Source organism: Gobio gobio (assembly GCF_949357685.1).
Source record: "Gobio gobio genome assembly, chromosome: 19".
In the NCBI taxonomy this organism is placed as follows: domain Eukaryota; kingdom Metazoa; phylum Chordata; class Actinopteri; order Cypriniformes; family Gobionidae; genus Gobio; species Gobio gobio.
In genome coordinates, this window is record NC_137112.1 from 12,135,200 (window position 1) to 12,152,705 (window position 17,506).

Consider the following 17,506-nt stretch of genomic DNA (forward strand, 5'->3'; position numbering starts at 1 on the left):
GAGATGATTAAAGGATTAGTTCACTTTTAAATAAACTTTTTCTGATAATTTGCTCATCCCCATGTCATCCAAGATGTCCATGTCTTTCTTTCTGCAGTCGAAGTAGACACTAGCTGTGTCCCAATTCGGGGGCTGCATCCTTCAAAGGCCGCATTTGAAGGCCGATTGCGTCACCGCAGCGCGACGAAGGCTGTCTCAATTCGAAGGGGCCTTCAAATGCAGCCTGCCGTCCGTGTTGCCAAGTACCCGTTTTTTCAGCCGAATTAGGCTACTTTTAAGTTGTTGCCGCGGGTGAAAAATTATTTCCGCGGGTTTGTTTCTACCCCTTAAGTACGATTTCGCCGCTCCAACACCCCCAAACGTACAACTGCAGTGGATAATTCGGCCGCTCGATGGAGAAAATCGCATTGGGAGTTTTGGACTACTTTTGTTGCAGAGACCTGGCAACCCTACCCACCGTCCGTCTCCCCGGCCGCGAAGGATAGAACCAACCAGGACAAGTGGATCCTGTGCAGTGTATTCCTCTGCCCATCCCGCGGCCGAGGAACACATGTAAGTAGCCTATTGTGTTTTAATTTACTAAAATAACCAACGAAACGTTTTAAAAGCCGGTGGTCTTTATTTCTGTTACCACGGCACAGCTTTATTCGTTAGGTGATCTGATGTAATATTTCGTTTTGTTTTATGGATCAAGTTACTTTTAGCAGCTTTATTAAAATGAGGCAGCAAATGAGTATTTATTTACCAGGCCGGAAAAATCGAGAATATAGAATTTGAGTATCTATAAATATGATTTCTGGAGTATTTTGTATGTTTGTAGGCTACTGATGCATCATATTTTTAAATTTTCTCAAGATTGCACCCCTGCCTTGCAGGTAAAAAAAAAAAAACTTATTACAACTTAAAAAATAAATAAAAAGTATTCAAGTTAATAGACACATCTTTACTGAAATGTATTGTGCTGTTGTGTTTGTTGTTGACAGACATGTTTATTTTCTCTGCCTTAGGATTGAAAGTGTCCTGGGACAGGTGAGGGAGTGGGGAACTTGGCCATGGTTTGTCTTCATGATTGAGGTGTTGGGACAATCCCCCTGTCCTCATTGGCTCCATCATCCCTGAGGACACACCAGGGCCAAGTTCAGCAGTGGATGACCAAGATGAGGAGCAACTCCAGCCAAGAGGAGACGAGAAGAGAGGATGAGCTGATGGAGATACTGAGGGAGGACAGGAAGTTTCAGCGAGAGACAGAGGAGAGCAGGGAGAGAATGGACTGATTGTTTTCTCTTCTTGAGAGATTGTTGAGAACTAAAATTTTGGTTTTGTAAATTAAAATGTGTAAATTAAATATTACCGTTCTACACATTATTTTTGTTATGCAAGTTATAATTTGTAAATAAAAAAAATAATTCTGTACATTTATTTTTGTCATGTCAATTAATTTGTAAATTAAAAAATAAATTGTTCTATACATTTTTATTTACAGTACTTTTTACAACTATTTACATAAGTTACGTTTAAGATTAGAAAAACTAAATACATTTTAAAATTAACAGTACATAAAACAGATGGAAGAAAATGTTTTTATGTAGACTTTTATTGAGCTGGGCTTTATTGACCCTGGTGAAGCCTCTGTCAGCGGGACATCATCTGGATCAGGGCATATTTCCACTGTCTACCAACAGGTTTGCAGTGCGGACTTATTCGACGGCTGCCATGTCGCTAAGATGTTTTCAGAAAGAGGGAAGAATAAATTAAATTAACTCACATCCTCAAAGCAAACAACAAAATATTTTAACATGCATAACTGTTCTATGAGCTGAATTCTGCAGGACAGTGGTCCTCCAAGATCAACGGTGCCTATCCCTGATCTATAAGACATATTTCTAGTGTATTTTATTTTTAGATTCTTTTTTAAACGATAACTAATATCAAAATGTAATATCCATGTGTTAAAAGTCAGTTTTTCATAAAACCACAATATTTGCCTCTGAGATGAAGTTGAATAAAAATCTGAGGTACTTCACAATTATACTCAAATACAGAGTAAATGTATTTCGTTACATTATTTATAATATTTAGCAACTGTTGACAGCTGCCGTTGAAGAGAACTGAAATGAACATTTATACTGGACTTTAAAGTTATATTCAACTGCCTAAAAACAAAACAACTAAAGATGTTTACCTCGGCCCATTTATGTGCATAATAAAGAATATAAACTATATAAAATCGTATGTTGGTAACATATTAGTCAACATTTTATTTTTATCAGTAGATACATTAGATTACTGGAGTAAATTGAAACCCAATACTTGCATTTAAAAGTGTAATCTGGCAATTTCTCTTCAAAAATCTGACGTCGCGGCGCGCAATGAATTCTGGGGTAGGCAAGGCTGCGAAGCATCCATCCAACTATCCTTCATTTCATGGGAAAAGAAGGACGCATTTGCAGGCCGTATTTTGAAAGAGCCTTCGAAGGACCTACGAATTGGGACAGCCTTCGTCGCGCCGCGGTGACGCAATCCGCTATACCTTCCACTGTAAACGAGTCTCAGAGCGTCCTTTGAAGGCTGCGTCGGCCGCGCACTTCAAAGGACACGGCCTTCAAAGGATGCAGCCCTTGAATTGGGACACAGCTTGCATGTGAGCTTCACACTCCAGATCAGTAGGTGGCGGGAATGCACCTTTTAAGTTGGTTTGCCAAACCGCAATAAAACAGAAGAAGAAGAAGAAGAAGAAGAAGAAGAAGAAGAAGAAGATGTCATCAATGTCAGACCAGCTACAATCTGCTGCATGGAAGATAGCTGTCCTTTATCGTGATTTCATCTTAAGACATGCTACATATCTTGTCTTTCGGGAGTTATCGTTAGTATGTAAATTTATGTCAAGATATGATTCAACTAAATTTCATTGTATTTTGGGTTTATTGCAAGTTTTCATTAGTATCATTTCACATACTGATATCTGTACTGTGTATTTACCATGTGATAACTATTACACTCACGTATTGAATGTTAAAGTTATTTCTGGTTAATTACTCATTTTGATATAATTTGAAGTGATCCAGTGTACGTTTGAGATGTCAGTTCTTCACATCCTGTATACTTAAATTCATACATTTATGTACCATATTTTCTTTTCAGTTTTACCCTACTGAAGTGAACTGGGTATCTGCTTCAGTGTGGTGATTGGCAGAGGAGTTATCTGTCTGTCAACATTTGCAAGGCGCATTGGGGTGGCAGAACACTTCTGTTGATAATTAATTCACCTGCGTGAATTTAATCAAATTTGTCATTGTTACCTTTATTAAAAAAAAAATATTTGAGGGAATATCAAATATTTTTATTTGTCACAAGTCTAATAAGCTAAATGAATGGCGGTTGATTACCAAGGCACTCCATCTGGCTATGATAGTGCTTTATTGAATCCATTGAAAAACAGAAAAGTATATGCTTCTGTCTGTGCTGGAATAACACCACAAATAACTGAATGATTTGTATTTGCTAAAGTAAATCACTTTCATTCTAGTATGCAATATTTTTCATAGCAAGGACATGCCCTTTTCTCCTCTGATAAGTTCAAAAACATTTGTGTGTGTGCGCACATGCATTTTTCGCAGACAGGGCTCAGATTAAGCCAGTATTAGACCTTAGTTCAATTAGAACGTTTAAGTAGCTTTTAAAAACATTGCCGTGTCTGTGAAACTGAGGGAAAGTGTTTTTGGAGATCATGTGCATTACTATAATAACACAGGGTGCCTAATATAATATAACAACAGAACAATACAACTTCTGTCACAAAAATGGGTTTTCATAAAGCAGTGCAAGGAATATGAGGCAGTGAGTTTGAAAATTAGAAAATAACATTGATTTATCCCTCTTTTTTTTCAATCTCCACTGTCAGATAAAGAACATATGTTTTTGTTTATGTCACAATCCTGCGGTGAAAGATAAACTGAGATGGTGAATTAATTCATCAAGCTTTCACTGAGGAGTTAAAATAACTTCCAAAAAACCACCAAACCAAAATTCTCACTGCTCAGTTCCTCGTGTGGTAGTGCAGGAAACATCTAGGGAAATTCCTGAGAGAAAATAGAAAAAACAAAGCTTGTAGAAGAATGAAATCTGAACTACATGCATTGGTGAGTTTATCACCAGCCGGTCCACAGTCTTAGGTATTAAATGATGTAGGAGTACAGAGAACTGGGCAGGTACAGTATGGGCCCTATTTTCATGATCTGAGTGCATGGTCTAAAGCGCACGGCGGAAAATAGTTGCCGTGCCCGGCGCATGGTCTAAAAGGGTTGTACCCAGTCTCTTAATGAGCCATGGGTGTGTTTTGGGCATGCAATAAACCAATCAGAGTATCATCTCCCATTCCCTTTAAAAGCCAGTTGTACTTGTGTGGCGAATGGTAAGGAGCGGAAACAGAATAATTAAAATGCTAATAATATTGTTGCGATTTACCTAAAGTATCAAAGTAGCCGACTACGCCACCTAGGTTGATTGCTGAGACCCAGGACTCAATTTAACCCGCTTTAACTCTTTACTGAGGGATGGACACTATTGACACTCAGACAGTAGAATGAATTACATCAAATCTTTTATTCTCATAAAACCCAAGATAACTAAATATTAAAAACAGTCAAGTTCTCAAAAGTGTAGTCCTTAACACAGTCCAGTATGGTGTCCTTTATGGCCAGTCAGGAATGTCCTGGGTTGGTTGGTTCCACTGCCGTGGAGCGCACAGACCCGGTCTGTAGTTACTGAGGGAACATAAGAAACAAACTGCCAGTATCTCCCGTCTGATGCAAGCACAAAACTAGTCTACTACCACTCACTCGTGCACAACAAATACCCACACCAACCAATATACACTGCAATCCAAATAAATCACAACACTTCAAGGAAACCACAGCTATGTCTAGTGTACTGGCAATTAGTTCCTATAGTCACTTGTAGTGATGAATCAGCATGTAAACTGGTCAAAACAATATCCTTCAATGGTCTTCAATGTTAGTTACTGAGTTGTACTCACAATATGACCGGATAGCAAGTCCCACTACCCAGTCTTGTCAATTTCCAGCGTTGGGATTACTCTGTTCGTCGTGTTGTCATCGCGCTCACCCGCGCTGCTTCACTCGTCTCTGGATCAGTGATTACCCGGCTTGTCGTCGTGCTCACCCGCGCTGCTTCACTCGTCTCTGGATCAGTGATTACTCGGCGTTGTCGTCGTGCTCACCCACGCTGCTTCACTCGTCTCTGGATCAGTGATTACTCGGCGTTGTCGTCGTGCTCACCCGCGCTGCTTCCTCGTCTCTGGATCAATGATTACTCGGCGTTGTCGTCGTGCTCACCCGCGCTGCTTCACTCGTCTCTGGATCAGTGATTACTCGGCGTTGTCGTCGTGCTCACCCGCGCTGCTTCACTCGTCTCTGGATCAGTGATTACTCTGCGCTGTCGTCACGCTCACCCGTGCTGCTTCCTCGTCTCTGGATCAACGATTACTCGGCGTTGTTGTCGTGCTCACCCGAGCTGCTTCACTCATCTCTGGACAGCTGCCAATATATGGCTACCACTCTGTGTTCCTTCTCAGACGCCAGCGCCTGCGCACCACCGCTCTACAGGACGGCAACTCCACGTGACTGACGCAGCCACCACGACACACGCCTCTGTCTCTCAAGCACGGTCTTAAAGGGGAACAGTCTCCACCTTTTCTCTAACCAGCCTATCACGCTGGATTACTGATTAGTCTGTTAACAGATGAGTTACAAGACAACAAGCATGGCAATACACAGCACTTAAACAAGGAACAAACAAAAATAACATTAAAATGTACATCAAGTATGCATTCATCTCAATAATCATTATAATACTTTGCTCCCATCACACTTGCACCATGATGGATTCGCTATTTACATGGCGGAATATAGACACCCTCAACCTGACGAGTCAGTTTAAATTCATGTGTGTATTGCCACAATTGGTTAAATAAGTAGGCAATTTCACTTGTCATTACTGCAAATAGGTAAGGTTATACATGCAGTGACTATCCATTATGACATGCAGGCATTTTTATCTTTATGTACACAATAATAATCTTTTACATTGTAATCCTTTTCTTTTTAATATTTGGCATGATTGTGTGCTACTGCGCATCCCTGTGTGTGTAATAAGCAAAGTGTACGCGTGTTGTACACCCACCTATAGGTTCATATTACTAACATGCCATTTAAATAACACAAAAAATACTGCGCTATTGACTTTAGATCAGGTTTTTGTTGGTCAATGTCACAATCATTTTCAGTTCTCTTTAAAATAGCAACGAACCAACAATTTCATTCCTTTTTTCAGACCAGCATGCCCATGGGCGAACAGATGGGCTCAAATGCATTTGCTATTTAAACAACATGGCGCTGGAAGTGAAAATGATAACTTTGTCGGGCTGAAACTAGCAGAATACACTTGCGTTCCGCCTGGTGCCACATTGCGCCGGGTGTATGATAGGGCCCTATGTTTCTCTGGCACTAATGTGCTTAAAATCATTACAATCACAGTTTAGTCAGAGCTTGGGTCAATATATTAGTCTAATTCAGGTGTAAGTTTTTAATTGGTACTTTTAAGTGTTTTGTGCTTTCATACTTGTTAGCCTCTTTTGAAACTGCATTGCTTTTAGTTGGTTAAGACACCTAGCTGGTTAAATAACAAACTATCCGATATTTAATAGTCATGTTTTAAAAACTTGACACTGCTTACAACTGGTATTAAGATCTGTTGCAGTTCGTCTGAACCTGGAGACCACTAGGTAAACAGGATCCAACCACTGAAACCAGATACAGAGGTACTGTTTAATGGGTTTACAAGCATGATTGTAAACCAAACCAACTAAGGTCAAATCTTGTCCTGCAACCGATTTCATTGGTCAGCTCAATCATGCAGTCACCTGTTAAGAAATGTTCAGTTCTCAGATTCAGTTCAGAGTTCAGAAAAATCATTGATGGATCATATTGTGACAACCAGTAATGCTATCTATCAGGATGCTCAACTAACACTATACTAAGGTTAAGATTAGGGGGTGTATTTGCTTCAGTGTTATGCAGACAGTCAGCGCTGTGACTCTGTGGTAGTCTCTGTGTTTATCCCGCGGTTTACAGTAACCTGGTCTAAAGTCAAAAGCGCATTTTTTGTGTTATTTAAAGGGTGTGTTAGTAATATGCGCCTATAAGCAGGTGCACATTGCGCGTACACACACAGGGACGCACAGCAGCAAACACACATTTTTAAATATTAAAAATAAACGGAAGCATTCAATTCAACTCAATTCAATTAATTCTGAATTGCAATATCTAATATCTTTCCACTCGCAAATTCTGCCATGTAAATAGCGAATCCGCCATAGTGCAAGCGCAACTGGCTTTTAAAGGGAATGGGAGATGAGACTCTGATTGGTTTATTAAACGTTACGCACAAAACACACCCATGACTCATTAAGAGACTAAGTACAACCCTTTTTAGACCATGTGCCGGCGCACAGACTGTTTCTTTCCCCTTGTTAAACTAGAAAAAGTGGATTCGGACACGCCCTAAGTGCACCTGCACCATGCACTTCCGACCATGTGCTCAGATCGTTAAAATAAGGCCCAAGGAGGGAAATTGCACTTTTGATCATAATCACTGTCTTTTTTTACCACACAGCAAATTTTGAATACCTTATTTGGTGTGCTTCCTCATGACAAGTCCCATATTGATTACACAAATGAGCGACAAATAGTGGACACATGCGTTTTTGTCTACCTAGTTTCAGTAATCTCGCGTTGTGGGCTAATGTTTTCTAGAGACCAGATGGGATTCGTCTCGGTCAAAGTGTGGAAGGTCTTACAATGACGAAACCATTCAGGAATTTCATTCCTTTCCTTAAACACATGCCTTCTAATTGGATCAGATATGTCAGTCATGGATTAACCCTCAGGCAAAGAGGGGGTCGAATACGTCACCTTATCTGTTCACGATTCTGTGGTGGCATTTTTAGCTACCTTGCCTTTCATATTAATTTCCTTGTAGATATAGCCTAGTCAAAAAAGAGGCTCCATCTGTTCATGGGGAAGGACTAATCCTGGTTACCATAGTCACTCATCACTTCTGTGGGAAAATGAAGAGAAAAATCCAACAGATTTGGCTATGTTTGAAAGAAAAAAAAATAACTGTGAGAAAAAATAAATGCCAGACAGTTAAATGATTGAGGCTAAAACAGACTGCGACATACTTTATTTTGCAGATTTAAAGAAATTAGATAAATAAGACAAAAACAATGACTTTAACTGAAATACAGCAGGAACAGCTTAAATCACTGACAATGTTCAATAAATCAGTCTGATGTGGTGCATATACTGATGTGGGAAAAACAATCCCATCAAACAATCAATGAAATTTATTTGACTTGAAATGAAATGCAGAAGTTCAGATGGTCAAAGGTTGAATGCTTTAGGAAGAAATATGGATGAACAGCTGTGAAGAAAGGATAGTGAGATGGGCTATCAAGTAATACATTACTAAAGCTGTGATGAGTTATTAGCAAGGTGATGAAGCAGTCAAATGATACATTGTCTTGCCCACCTGTTCGGCTTTTGAAAAAGGAGCTGGTTAAACCATCTGTAGGGTAAGATCCTCCTCAAGCCAAGGGATAACTTGATTTCATTCAACCCTGATTTATATTTGTATTTAACACTGATTTAAAGAAAAGGACTGGTATATAAATTTGATTCTAACAAATGGCACCTAAAGGAGGATAATATTAAAAGCTTTGATTATGTAAATGATCTAATGCCAAATGCAGGCAATCTACTGACTTCCTCTGAATTTTCAGTCGCATGCCCTTTTTTTTATTTCTGCACTTTGTTTATGATGAACCTATGGGTTGTGGCTAAGAGGGTAAAATTGTTCTCAGATGTTGCAGGGTTAGAAGGCAGACAGGAAGTGATGAATTGATAAACTGACATCTCCAGTAGCATCTTCAGATGGGATTTTGACTAGATTAAAGTAGGGAATGAACAGACCTGCAGGCTGCAAACTATTATTTAAATGTTTTAATGTAGCTGCAGCTTGTTTGCAACATGAATTCATGCTTTATTGCAATTATATCCAAAAAATATGTAATGATGTTTTAATGCATTAGTGTGCTGTATACCTAGACAGGGTCTGCATCATTGGCATACACCCATCTTAACCTTAGAATGCATGAGCCAAAAAAAAAAATACACAAATGCATAAAGGGGGTCAAGATGACCCGTAATGGAATTAATGGCTTTTATTAAAACAAATGAAACAATTAAAATAGTGGATGATCCACAAATGTTTTAATATATTAACCTTGTTTATTTGTCCACTTTCTTTGTATATTTGTTTTACAACTGTATTGTTTTTAAAATGCAGTTGTACTTTTTCTTAAACTGTAAACTAATTAAGATCTACAGTAGAGTATTCCAGTCTGAAACTTCACTCTCTACATTTCTCACAGACCATGTGAAAATTATATTTTCAGTCAGAGACTGAACCTTTCACATATGATTTGCACCATTTTAAGCATAACTTTTGGGCAGAGTTTGCACCTAATCCTTTGTCAAGCATACATGTGTGTAGTCCCAGCAAACAATTCCATGTGGGCAATCCAAATGAGGCCCAGAAAAATTTGTCCATCGCCTCCACATGGGTGCCATAGATGTTCTTTTTGTGATCTACATTTACATTTATGCATTTGGCAGACGCTTTTATCCAAAGCGACTTACATTGCATTCAAGGTACACATTTTACATTTTTGTCAGTTCTTGCTTTCCCTGGGAATCGAACCCATGACCTTGGCTTGGTGTTGCTAGCGCCATACTCTACTGTTTGAGCTACAGGAAAGCTCAACAGATGAGAGATGAGTGTATAACATCAGAAAACGCACACTAGTGATTTGTCCTGATGATCAAGAATCATATGGACTCACACCTATGATTTTTTGGTCATTTTGGAGCTTGACAGCCCCAGTCCTCAAAATAAATAAATAATGGGACAACTTGCTAAAAAGACAGTTTCAGGCTTATCAAGACATCAGTATTAGTTATCATCTGCTAAGCCCATATCAAGATGTATTATCATTGGCGACCAAGACCAGGATTCAATCACTTTATGGTCAATTATGGGTGTAATGTAAGTTAAATTCAGCGGGAATGTAAATAAATGAAACCGGACTGGCCACACAAGCAGTCATTGATTAAAACCTTACAAAAAGATGCAGTTAAAACCATATTGAACTACAATCTAAACTACCATCTAAACAGCAAAATGACTTGATATTTACTCTCTTTTTTACATTCTTAACTCTCACTTTTAGATTTTTGTTTAAGTCTGATTACATGCTCGGTGCAGTTTTTATACTGTATGTCTCGGCGCGTACTTACAGGCAGCGGGGCCCCAAAGTGACTGTTTTTTCAAGATTAATTTCCCTGTGGGATCCATGTGGAATGGAGATTTTAATCCCATGCTGTGCATTCCCATGATATGCAAGGTGACTTCTGATGTACCTCTACTTTCATCTGACAGAGGACGAAAAAAAAACCATGGTAGAAAATAGATAGAAATCCATGTAGTTGGTCCCCTTTTGCTTAACCCTTAAACACATACCTCGGGTCTTTAGTGACCCGGGACGCCATTCACTACCCTCCTCCTCATTTTAAAGTTAGACTTCAACCTTCTTAGTATTACTCAATTAATTTAATATAAACAATATAAAAATAAAAATAAATAAAAAGAATGCCTGTTTTCCTTTATTCTTTTTTTTAACAATAGTGTGTGTGTAACAGTGTAAGTATATATTTTTTTGCACAACAATAATAGACCTTTATCACACTTCCTATTTCTGGTAAGTGAAGCAGTGTAACGCTTGAAGATCAGTTATGGTAATGAGCTTTTTTATTACTATACAAAAACCAAAATAAAATAAAAATTGGACCCACTTTATATTAGGTGGCCTTAACTACTATATACTAACATGTAAATTAATGATTTACATTTACATTTACATTTATGCATTTAGCAGATGCTTTTATCCAAAGCGACTTACAACACAATAAGCGATTGGTCATGAAGAGTCGAGTGAGCGCAACCAGTGCCTGAAATACTGAGTCCGTGTACATTTCTCAGTGTAGCACAGGCTAGAGTAGGGAGGGAAAAGGGAAGAAAGAGGATTTTTTTTTTTTTAAGAGGTTGACTTTTGAATGTTGTCAACAAATCAGCGTTTCGGATGGCGGTGGATCGCACAAGAGGGGAGTCCAGCCAGAAGCGCATTGCAGTAGTCAAATCTAGAAATAACCAGGGCCTGAACAAGAAGCTGTGTTGCGTGCTCTGTTAGGAGCGGTCTGATCTTCCTGATGTTGTAGAGCGTAAACCTGCACGAGCGAGCTGTCTTAGAAAGGTTTAGCTGTGTTCTCTGAAGGACAACTGGTCATCAAATGTAACTCCAAGATTTCTGACTGACTTTGAAGGGGAAATCAGGGATGTACCTAACTGGATGGTGAAGTCATGTTGCATAATGGGACTGGCAGGGAAGATGAGGAACTCAGTCTTTGCCAGGTTGAGCTGTAGGTGATTTTTACTCATCCATGCAGAGATGTCAGCCAGACAGCTGGAGATTCTTGCAGCTACTGTGGGGTCGTCTGGTTGGAATGAAAGGTAGAGCTGAGTGTCATCAGCATAGCAGTGATATGAGAAGCCATGTGCCTGTATGATGGGACCCAATGAAGTAGTGTAAATGGAGAAGAGGAGAGGTCCAAGCACTGAGCCCTGAGGAACCCCCGTGGTCAGTTGATGTGCTTCGGATTCCTCTCCTCTGATCTGAAACAATGCACTTATAGATGTTTTTACATTGTACGTAAAAAAATACCTGCATGTAATTACATCTGTAATTAATTTCTGTAATTACACTGACCAAAATTATAAACGCAACACTTTTGTTTTTGCCCCAATTTTTCATGAGCTGAACTCAAAGATCTAAGACCTTTTCTATGTACACAAAAGGCCTGTTTCTCTCAAATATTGTTCACAAATCTGTCTAAATCTGTGTTATTGAGCACTTTTCCTTTGCTGAGATAATCCATCCACCTCACAGGTGTGGCATATCAAGATGCTGATTAGACAGCATGATTATTGCTGTCACAGGGTGTTTTGGTGTTGGTTCATGTTCATGTTTTTAGTTTATCATGTTCACTTTTATGTTTCTGAGTGTGTTTTGTTTCCTTGTCTTGTCATGTGATTCCCATGCCCTCATGTGATCTTGTCATGTTCTGTCATTGGTTCATTGTTTGATCATTGTTCACAGGTGTCCCTTGTCTTGTCATTAGTCTCTGTGTATTTTAAGCCCTCATGTTTGCCGTGTGTCTTGGTCTGATATTGATGGTGTAACCATTGTTGTGGATCAATGCTACAATTGCAAAGGTGTGCTTTAGAATGGCAACAAAAAAAGGCCACTCTAAAATGTGCAGTTTTATCACACAGCACAATGCCGATTTTCTGCACAAACTGCCAGAAACTGTCTCGGGAAAGCTCAGGGGTCTCAACCTGACTGCAGTTTATCGTGGTAACCAACTTGAGTGGACAAATGCTCACATTCAATGGTGCATATATATGTGTGTGTGTGTGTGTGTGAGGCAAGTAGCCTGATACGCTTAGTTTCGGTTAATTTATGAGATGTGCTGCAGACTATAGGACGCAAGAAAGCGTGTGTCCTGTTTGTTTTCTTTATTTTAGAAAAGCACAACTATTTGTTGTCATTGTAAGTTTACACAAATACAAATAAATTATGTATTACTCTTATCTTTATGACCATAAATTATGGAGTACCTTAAGTTGTTTTCGCTGCAGGAAAAAATAGTAGTGCACGCGCCGGCGCCTTCATGTCATGTAAGCGCCCTATACTTCAGCTTCCACACTCCACATAAACTCTTGGATATGTGCCTAATAATAGCGTATATTTACCTAGGTTAACATTAGAGCGAGTGGGCAAGCCAGACAGATATGTTCTCTTCATGCTTAACATATCAAATCATGCATTTTGTACATTTTGACTAGGGTTGGGTACCGAAATCCGGTTCCAATATGGCACCGGTACTTATATAACCGGTATGTACCGGACCGAATCAGAACGCAGATTTCGGTTCCTCATTTCGGTGCCAAAATTCAAACGTGCTTTCGCGCTTTGGCTGAGCCAGAGACAGACGCTCAGCGCTGGTCACATCACAACTCATGACAACTATTCAGTGTTTTCAACGACATCATGTTTATTTCAGGTTTCAGACATTTAAATGTTCATAAGTAGGCTACAAGCAAAAAACACACACTGATGTCTATGAAAGCGGCAATGACAATCCTTTCAGACGGTTATAATTTGACTAACGTTACGTGTTTTATTCACATCAGATAAATGCACATTATATAGTAACTATATAGTTTACTCTATTCTTCTTCCAGTTCACTGGTCACTTACTTTCATGTATTTCGTGAGACGAGAATGAACTCAAGTGTTGTAAATCCGACAGATCCGATTCTGAGGCGCAAACTAACATGGCGCCGCACATTGCGCTTTATAGATCAACTAACACACATTCACTCACACATTTGAACATCAGATAGTTCGTGACACAGTTAAGAAGTTTGTGAATATTTTGAATAAAAAGAAAAAACGAAATAAACCCGATACAGCTGAGCTGTCAGCGCTATTGCGGCTGCTGTGTGTCATGTGAGAAACATGACGCGTCACCATGGAAACATTAAGGCGATGTGTTCTAAAATATTTAGCCAGAGAATATGATCATATTTCAAAATAAAGCTGAAGCTCGAAGCTGGTTTGTAGCAGAGCAAGAATACAGACGACTGCTGTTATTACTGTAACTGTTTAGAGTTATATTAGGCTTGTTGTTGTTGGGTGGCTTAGGTTTTACTGTGAATTTGTAAATATGTCAATTATAATTTGTAAATAAGTAAATTTTGTTTTGTATTTATTTATATTCATACATTTAAGTATACATTAAACTTTTAATAAATGGTTCAATTTAAATAATAAATAAATAAATAAAAAGCCATTTAATGTCATCCACCTTGTTTGGTGGCCTTTTAAAAAAAAAAAGTATCGGTTCAGGCACCGTTTAGGCACCGGAACCGTTTTAAAAGTATCGGTTTGGCACCGGAATCGAAAAAAACCCAAACGATACCCAACCCTAATTTTGACGAAGGCGGTCGACGTGAGGTGGCCTCAAAACGCGGGGTCCCCGGCAAGTGCCTGCCTTGCCTGCCCTATTGTGACGCCTCTGTGTGTGAATTACATACAGTGAAATGATTGTCAATGACAAATTAGATAATGACTAAAATGTTTAATACAAATGAATAAATATGTTCATTCTCACACACACTACAGTGTCACGGTCACTGATGGAATAACGGTATTATAGATATACGACGTTACTAACGGAATATTTTTTTTCAGAAACGAGTAATCAAACGAATTCATGTTTCTCCCGTTACACCGCGGTTAGCGTTACTGAGAATAAAATGCAGCGTTACTATAATTGAGCTCACTGAAGCGGTTTTCATCCGAACAGGCTCTCAGTCTGTCAGTCGGACCTGCAACGTGTTGTTTTTCTCTGGTTGGTTGGTTGGTGTGTGTGTGTGTGGGCATGCGTGCATGCCATGCGTGTTTTGGTACACATAACTGATGATGATTGGTGTGTGGGAGACAAGGTTGAGGTTGATAGGTGGAGTTCACACACACACCTATGACACACACACACACACACACACGCATATGCACAGTCACACACACCAACGACCAGGAGGAGTCAGAACGATGGTGAGTCCAACAACTTCAAAAGTAGCTTTCGCAAACTAGAAGTATAAGCACTACTTTTCCCTCGTTGATGTGAAAGGTTAGAATGTTTATGTAACGTGCAACTTATGCCCAGGAACAAAGAGTCTCTCCATGTCAGTGGCAAGTAATTCTAATCTAATGAAGCACCTCACATCATCACATGTCGCCACAAAATTAGTGGCTAAAAACCCAGGAGATAACGTGAGCTCCACTACCAAAGGAGTAGGATAGTACTGATAATATTTACACTATAGTAGGTCTACTGATAATATTTACAATAATGTATTGAATTTGATAGGTGTCTCTCACATTTTCCCACAGCAACATTACAATAGTGTACATTAATATACAATGTTTTATAATAATAATTTATTCTATTTAGTGTCCAATTCATTAATTTAACATATTTAATATTGGGGGCATCCAAGTTATTTGACATATTTTGAAGGGGGAAAAAAGTAACACAGTAGTTACTTTCCCTGGTAATTAGTTACTTTTATAATGATGTAACTCAGTTACGAACTCAGTTACTCTTTGTAAGAAGTAATTAGTAACTATAAATAATTACTTTTTTAAAGTAACGTGCCCAACACTGGCCACGGTCACTATTTAGACAAGCACTGACACCGTCTGGTGAAATAATCACGTATGTTTACGATCATTGGTTTATGTTGGATTAAAAAACTACAAGTTCCTTTGGAAAATTTGGAAAATCCTGTACACAGTATTTATCAGTTTATCTCTTCTCTTGTCACTGAAAATATCCTGATTTTGAAATTATCCTCTGGATGCTTATTTTAAGAGGCGTTCAACTAGGTGTTAATAGCACATTGAAAATATATATAACTGGAAGAATGCATGTGCACTTCCGGTATTTAATTCCGCTGTGAGAAAGGTCTATAGGATCTTTGATGACTGAATAAGTGCAATTCACCTTTATTCCAAAAGGATTATGATGTACAATGGTGAAGTGACGTTTAACTCATAGTTACCACAGGCAGAAAACAAAAGAATAGGAAGCATCATCAGCAAAACTTGAAATGGCTCAGCAATTTACTGCAGAGCAAGTACTGAACACAATCAAATATTAGCGTCACTGTATGAAGGATCTGGATCTGTCAGTGATCAAAATATTGATTTTGAAGCTGTTGAAAATTATAGTTTTGAGAATATGTTTGAGATTGTGAATATGAGCCAGATGCTGAGCTCTGACAAGGACAGGGATGATGGTATAAAACATCTGCTCAAACTGAACCCTTCCGAGCTCCAAAATGTAACAAAATATGCTTATTTTATTCTTCTCTAATTGTTACTCTAATATTGTGGAGACAGGTAGAGATCCATTCGTGTTAGATATACACTCACCTAAAGGATTATTAGGAACACCATACTAATACTGTGTTTGACCCCCTTTCGCATTCAGAACTGCCTTAATTCTACGTGGCATTGATTCAACAAGGTGCTGAAAGCATTCTTTAGAAATGTTGGCCCATATTGATAGGATAGCATCTTGCAGTTGATGGAGATTTGTGGGATGCACATCCAGGGCACGAAGCTCCCGTTCCACCACATCCCAAAGATGCTCTATTGGGTTGAGATCTGGTGACTGTGGGGGCCATTTTAGTACAGTGAACTCATTGTCATGTTCAAGAAACCAATTTGAAATGATTCGAGCTTTGTGACATGGTGCATTATCCTGCTGGAAGTAGCCATCAGAGGATGGGTACATGGTGGTCATAAAGGGATGGACATGGTCAGAAACAATGCTCAGGTAGGCCGTGGCATTTAAACGATGCCCAATTGGCACTAAGGGGCCTAAAGTGTGCCAAGAAAACATCCCCCACACCATTACACCACCACCACCAGCCTGCACAGTGGTAACAAGGCATGATGGATCCATGTTCTCATTCTGTTTACGCCAAATTCTGACTCTACCATCTGAATGTCTCATCAGAAATCGAGACTCATCAGACCAGGCAACATTTTTCCAGTCTTCAACTGTCCAATTTTGGTGAGCTTGTGCAAATTGTAGCCTCTTTTTCTTATCTGTAGTGGAGATGAGTGGTACCCGGTGGGGTCTTCTGCTGTTGTAGCCCATCCGCCTCAAGGTTGTGCGTGTTGTGGCTTTACAAATGCTTTGCTGCATACCTTGGTTGTAACGACTGGTTATTTCAGTCAAAGTTGCTCTTCTATCAGCTTGAATCAGTTGGCCCATTCTGACCTCTAGCATCAACAAGGCATTTTCGCCCACAGGACTGCCGCATACTGGATGTTTTTCCCTTTTCACACCATTCTTTGTAAACCCTAGAAATGGTTGTGCGTGAAAATCCCAGTAACTGAGCAGATTGTGAAATACTCAGACCGGCAGGTCTGGCACTAACAACCATGCCACACTCAAAATTGCTTAAACCACCTTTCTTTCCCATTCTGACATTCAGTTTGGAGTTCAGGAGATTGTCTTGACCAGGACCACACCCATAAATGCATTAAAGCAACTGCCATGTGATTGGTTGATTAGATAATTGCATTAATGAGAAATTGAACAGGTGTTCCTAATAATCCTTTAGATGAGTGTAGATCAGGGTAGCTAAAGAACCAATTATGTAGTAATGA